The sequence below is a fragment of the Mastomys coucha genome, unplaced genomic scaffold, assembly GCF_008632895.1.
Source record: "Mastomys coucha isolate ucsf_1 unplaced genomic scaffold, UCSF_Mcou_1 pScaffold2, whole genome shotgun sequence".
In the NCBI taxonomy this organism is placed as follows: Eukaryota; Metazoa; Chordata; class Mammalia; order Rodentia; family Muridae; genus Mastomys; species Mastomys coucha.
The window spans coordinates 18,015,463-18,022,415 of NW_022196902.1; the positions used below are offsets into that span (position 1 = coordinate 18,015,463).

General features: G+C 42.0%; 1 protein-coding gene across 20 annotated transcripts in view; it reads left to right on the forward strand.

Moving 5' to 3' along the window:
- Epb41l2 (erythrocyte membrane protein band 4.1 like 2) overlaps nucleotides 1-5,870 on the forward strand; it is a 177,774-nt gene extending 171,904 nt beyond the window's left edge. For all 20 annotated transcript variants that reach the window (XM_031380632.1, XM_031380636.1, XM_031380639.1 and 17 more), the window contains one exon: nucleotides 4,641-5,870. The gene's annotated coding sequence lies outside the window, so the exon portion shown is untranslated. The remainder of the gene's footprint in view (nucleotides 1-4,640) is intronic.
- The last annotated feature ends 1,083 nt before the right edge of the window (nucleotides 5,871-6,953 follow it).

Below are 6,953 nucleotides of genomic sequence, written 5' to 3' on the forward strand. Positions count from 1 at the left end.
CTTGTCTCCTTCCTTCCCATCATGCCTCTCCTTGTCTCCTTCCCATCGTTCCACTCCTTGTCTCCTTCAGTTGCCCTGTTGCTCTAGCTAAGAGTGCTCTTGTTTATAAATTGAATAGCAGTGGAGAGAGTGGACAGCCTGGCCTTGTTCCTGATTATAGTGGAAGCGCTTTTGAGTTTCTCTCCATTTAAGTTGATGTTGATGTTGCTGTGGGCTGGTTGTTAATTGCCTTTACTATGTTGAGGTATGTCCCTTGTAACCCTAGTAGTCATGCTCAACCATACAGAACTTGTAATTTCAGAAATAGTTGTATTGTGTCTTACATAAATATTTCTGTTTTCTAGATCTCTGATTCTATTACTGCTTTGCAGTAATTGAGTTTTCTTTAATTTGAAGCCTTTTGTGGTTTTTTTTTCTTTCATCATTTTGTTAAAACCTATGATTTTATTTTTATTCTGACTTCTCCCTGGATAACACTGCTTCCCGGCATTAAATGCTTTGTATGACCAGTTTACTGACTCACTTTCTAGAGCTCAGCAGTCTCAAGGCTGAGACATGTGGCCTCGAACCTAAGCTTATGCCTCTAAAGTAAGACCATAGCACTTCTGTATGTAAACCTGACTTTTCCTCAGCTGCTTCACAAGGTGCCCCTGGGGGAAGTAGAGCTGATCTCTCAACCCATGAGAGCTAAAGGCTAAGTATGCATGGGGACAGAGTGTGTGCTTAAAGAACTTGACTTTAAAGAATTAGACCTATCATGTATAGCTATTTGACCATGGAAGTAGACCTATCATGTGTAGCCACGTTGGCCAGACGAGGGGAACACAGGCTTGGGAACGATTGTGGTAGTTAGAAATGTCTACTAACATTGCACAAAACCAGGGTGGTTTTGTTTGCATGACTACATATCTAATACATAAAATATAACCCATAAGCTTAATAGCATTTGACCTTGTAATAAACTTTGCAGTGTTGTGAAGGTGAACATACCAATGCCTGTCAGTTTGTATTGACAATGTAAAAATACAAGATAGAACTTTGTCCTAAAGAAAAAAGGTGAGGTGTAGTGGTGTACATTTAATCGCAGCACTTGGGAGGCAGAGGCAGGGAAGTTTGAGGCGAGGCAGGGAAGTTTGAGGCCAGCCAGGGCTATCTAGTGAGACCCTATATCAAAAAAGAAAGGAAGAAAGAAAAAGAGGACCGTGCACTGGAGATGTCCAGAACCTTAGCTAACTGCTCTCTCCTTACCCATACCAGTGCAGGAAGGGATAGTCTCTTGAAGCAGTTCAGCTCTGACCTATAGGTGCAACACCTCATTTGTAGTTGGGATGAGTGTCAACCATTTAGATGCAAAGCTGTAAAAACTTGTCATATATTAAGTTTATTTCATACAGATACAAAAAGAGAAAGAAAGAGAGAGAGAGAGAGAGAGAGAGAGAGACAGAGAGAGAGAGAGAGGAAGGAAGGAAGGCAGGAAGGAAGGCAGGAAGGAAAGAAGGAAGGAAGGCAGGAAGGCAGGAAGGAAGGAAGGCAGGCAGGAAGGAAGGAAGGCAGGAAGGAAGGAGGTTAAAGCATCTAATGTGAATGCGCCAATGATGTTAGCGGTCCGTCCTTGACTTTGTCCTTCCTTCGTTCAGAACTCAAATGCTCACTTCTTAGGGATACTTGCTGTGTTTAACCGCAGGAGCGAAGGTACAGAATGTAGAAATAAAGAACTGTACAATACAACTTACTGCTCATCTGTCTAAACAATACGGAGTCCAGGGGTTCCCACTCTCACAGAGATCAAATAACTAATCATTAGCTTACCACAGGTTTAAAAGTACTTAATGCGTTTGACACTAAAATGCAAGTTTCTTAGATTCTAAAAGCTGCTTGGGATTCTAGAAGCAAGTCAAGATTGCCTTTTGTGATTTTACCAGAATAAATAGCCTGTTTTACCTTTGTAGTGATTTCAATGTGACTATGGGAGTAAGGGACTTCTTAATGTATTTTTTCATTTTGTTAAATTGAATAGATTTTGAAGATTTTTCTTTACCTGTTGTGTTCAGTTTCCTGTATATGCCTGGTATTCCTGTAATATCATCAAAAGATAATTTTTGTTTTCATCTCTAATTTTATGACATTTTTTATTAAGCCCAATTTTAAAAACCTAGAGAAAAATGTCATGAAGAGTTCTAAATGTCACCTCTGCTGTAGAATTTCAGAGACAGTCACCACTGACCTTGTTTCTTCTCTCTAGTCTTACTAATGTGTCTAAACCACCGTACCTAAAGCTTTATCTCAGTGGGTAGGGGTTGTTTTCTATGTTAACTAGACAGCGGAGGCAGCTGTGCTCAGGAAATGATTGTTTACCAGGCAGAGCAGAGATACTAGGTGTCAAAGTGCAAGAAGGGGTAGTGAGTCCAGAGGTTACAGATAACCCTCAAGAGCAGTTGATTGATCACCATCCCCCACATTTCTCTTTGGGATTGCTAGCCAAAAAGACTTTGCTTCCATTGATTTCCCTGCCTGGACTCAAGCAGAAGTGCTAATGAGTAGTGAGATGGCCCAAGGAAGACAGCAGGGTGGGAAACAATGGACTTCATTAGTCATTCTGCTCTGGTTAATCAAGAGGCTCTAATATTATCTGTACTACTTCTAAATAATGGGGAATAGTTTTTCCACTATCAAAACAAGAATTTTATCTGACCAATACTGTGTACATTCTGAATTTATTTTGGGACTGGTATGTTCTGGAAGGAACATTAATGTCCACTGTTCTCTATAATTAATACACTTGCTAGAATTTTTGTCAAGTTGACATAGAATATGAAACAATTTTATCTTTTGCTAGCTCAGGGATGGTGAGTCACTTGTCATCCGGAGCTGTCTGTCTGCCTTTAATGGTGGGCTTGGGAGCCTGGGGCTTGCTTTTCCCTGGTGCTCACATCTTGTTTCCTTGTACAGGCTGGTCTTGCCTGGATGCCCGTGTGCTGACTCACTGATCTGTGTCTGTAGGCCTCAGAGCTCACATAGGCTCCCTGCCTCCCTTTGCTGCTCCTTTTAGGTTTCAGACTTTGTAGGATTATATAACCACTTTTCTTTTTAGTTGTTTTTGGTTTTTGTTTTGTGACAAGGTATCACTATTGTAGCCTTGGCTAATCTGGAGCTCAATATGTAGATCAGGCTGGCCTCAAAACCACAGAGTTCCGCCTGCATCTGCCTGAGTGCTAGGGTGAAAGGCATGAAATAGCACTGGGCAGTCACTGGTCCTGTTGTGTGGCAACAACTCAAGTCTAGTCTTATTCTTTCTTACGATAACACCGCTTGTTGCTGTCTTCTTCATTCAGCCAGCACTGGGGGTGCTTCTGACCAATATTCTGGCTTCTGTTGCCCTTCACCTTCAGCAGACTCACCACACTGAAATCGTAACAAGGCTTTCTTTCAGAATATGTATCCAGCTATGCCAGAAGTCCTCAAGAGCAAAGGAGAAACAATTGCATCTTCTCTGTGTTTATGTTCTACATAGCTGACACCCCTTGCTCTTGACTCTCCTTTTCCTTTTCCCTGGCTCTACACTCTCCAGATTGTTACAGTTGCCTGCCAGTTGATCTTTTTGACAAGTCTCCTCTCTCCCACATAACCCCATCAGTATTGGCTCAATACCATACTTCTTACTCTGGTTAAGAAGAGACCTGATTCATCTCACCCTTATTACTGTGTGCCCATGCTTACCAGTGTGTGTTGCTTCTGCATTCATCTTCCACTCATAAATCTAAGTCCGTCTCAGTACCATGCCCCTGTTCTCATCACCTGTTCGCCTGGTCTCATCACCTGAAGTCCCGACCTGTTCCTCTCAGTGAGTAAGACACAGCCAGACCTTCCCAGGCTGAGCTTAAAGCCTGCATCGGTTAGATTTTATTTTTATGGTGGGTCCCTTTACCTCAGGGCACTTGTGCCCTACCGCTCTATTAGATGCCTGAAACCAACCAGTACTGAACCTCCACGCACAGCCCACTTTGCCTTTTCAGTCCAGGGAAGCCTGCTGTGAATTCTTAGCAAATCTCAGTTGTCAACATCTCTGCTCAGGCACTTTGAGATCATTAGTAAGAAAAATAGGGGTTACTTGAAGGCAGCCACGGAAATACTGTGATATTTGACTAGATGACCAAGACAGATGCTAAAGGGAATGGCAAGTGGCCTGTGCAGTATGTCTGTGCTGGACAGAAGGGTCTTGGCTCATCAACTGGGTGGGGCTCGGGGAGAGACCATCAGTCTCCTCAAAGCAGTCCTCCATTTCAAGCTTTAGCTTTGAATTTCTCATGGAATGTCTGTGGACCACAGTTGGCTCTGGGGATCTAGAGCTATAGAAGGGCAAAGTAGATACTGGGCACTGGGGGCATCCCACTGTGCGTACTGTCTCCTTGGAGTGAATTAAGTCTTGCCACATCTTCCAGTTTTGCCAGTTTTCTGGGGATTTTAAGGCTTCTAGGTTTGGAATGCGAGCTTCATGTTTGTTTTCAGTAGATACACTGGTTCCTGTTAAAGTAGGCAGATAGCTTGATTACTTGATTGAAAACTTTGATTATTTAACTTTGTTTTTAAGCCATTGGCTTTGGAATATTTAAGGTTTATGTCTTTTTTTTTTCCTTTCCTAGAAAGTCTTTTTTAAATAACATTTAACTTCATGAATCTGAAGAACTTCGACCATTCCAAGTCTTAACACCATACCACTACTTCAGCAAAATTGTGCTCCAACTGGTAATGATGACCGAAGCCTGAAGAATTAAAATGCCAACAGCAAAGCGAACCTTAACAGCTCTGGTCTCTACTACCCTGTACATGTCTAATTCATTATTTGTTGTATAACCACTTGTAGACGCCCTGCTCCCCTTTTCTTTTCCTACTGCCTTTCTCTTTTTAATTCCTTGGTTTTTAGTAGAGTTTAAGTTTGTTCCCTTTCCCTACCTGCTTTTTTGACTCATTTACTCAAATGACAGTGAACAAAGCCAGCCGGACTGGAAAGGTGCTGTTCACTTGAACAGGTGCTGTTACGTGGAAAGGAGACTCATGACTAATTTAGATAGCAATTTTCATTCTTCAAGATTGTCTCCATTCAATTGTTACAGTCAATATTTACGGCTTTCAGACTGCAGTAGGGATACTGCACGAGAACATATTAATACAGATTAAAAGCATTTCTTACATTTTGAAGTTTTTCTAATACGAGGGACTTTTACTACGGATGATGTTTATACTGACCTTTGACTTCCCAATCCTTTGACTTTGTACTCCAGAGTCAGACAGAGACTCTCTGGACTGGAGAATTATGAAGCTCACTGACCAGGCACTGTGTTGCGAGGCCATTGGCCCACAGTGCAGTACTTGTCAGCCGTGCGCTTTGCTGCAGCATTCCAGAGCAGGAGGAGAGCCACACCATGAGCCCTTCCCTTTTACTAAAAGAAAACCAGGCAGCTTCAAGCCTTAGCAACTCCCTTCTTAACCTTCCCAGTTCCAGTTCTTCTCACTATCTGAACACTTGAGTAGAACACTTGATTTGTATGAAACCTTTCTGTCTCCATGTAAACTGACTCATTGCTACTGAGCAGGTTTATCTCTGACATAGTTTGATGGCTTGCAGCTTTGAAAACTCTGGGGAGAAGAGATTGGGGGACAGTGGGGGGTTTGGTTGTTTGTGAGAAAGCCATACCATGTAAAGCTAACATCAGAGAGCTGGTAGGGGGTTATTAACTGTATTGAACATTTCATCCTTTGCTTTTGACTCTATGTATAGTTATGATGCCAGATTAGGTTTATTGCAGCTTCAAGTTGTATTAAATGATATTTTGCTTTATATAATACTGTTTTAAAATAAAAGTTTGTTTATTCTATAAATGTGTCACTTCTCTTTTCATAAACATTGAAATAAACTGGAGTGCTATTTTTCCATCAGAAAATCTAGCATTTTTACAAAATACTTAAAATAATAGCATTTTAAGAGTGGCTAAGCTCTGTTTTGTCTTTTAATTTGTTACTCCTGCCAGCCTCAGTGAACTGGTGGAAATAGTGAAAAGTTTACAAATCCAGCATTCTACATAGCAGATCCCTTGCTCCCGGTTCTATGATACTCTAGCTAGTTCCAGGGTCTAAGGTGTGAGTCCCAGCGGGAGGCCTGCCCTTCTCTTCTCTGTGTGCTTTCAGGTGATGTTTCAGCAGCCCTGCTTGTGCCTTGCTGCTCTGCCTTGTGTCCTGCCTTCTCTCTGCTGTGTGCTCATGGGACATGGACTGCTGAGGGCCTGAGTCTGCCTGTGATTGAGAGTGCCCACTGGGAGCTTTCACCAAGCTGTAGCACATTATGGGCCTGCTTGTGTTTTATACATGATACAGAAAATGGTCAACCATACAATCTTTTTTGAAGTGTTACATAGAATTTCTTTATGTAGTCATTTAAAATGAGCACAGAAAGTACAATTTGCAAACTGTCTTCTTTGAGATCTGTTCCTACTAAATTATCTCTCAACTTGTGAAAGGCCTTTCTCACATTCTCTATAATTGTCACAAAAACAGCTATCGGGAGAGGCCTGTCTCAGCCAGCCAAGCCATGGGGATATTATGAGACCAAACGTGCTTCTGTAAATATACTTCCCATCACAGGATCAGTATACATAGAGTCCATATTTTAAAAGTCATCTGTGGACCTTCCTGTGAGCGCTCTTTTGTACGTGTATCTAATGGTGAAAAGGGCCTCTCGAGCAGCCGGGGATGAAGCCGTGTAGTCAGTGCATGGTCTCAGTTTGAGCACTGAGGCAGCAGGAGCAGAGGTCCTGAAGGAGCACCTTCATCCCATCACTCGGGAAACTGGCTAAACGGCAGGGTAAGTAAGGAAAGTGGATTGAAGAGTTTCAAGGTACAGATTTGAGAGGTTTAAGTAGAATACTTTTTAAATTTTTTAGTCTTACTGATTATAAATA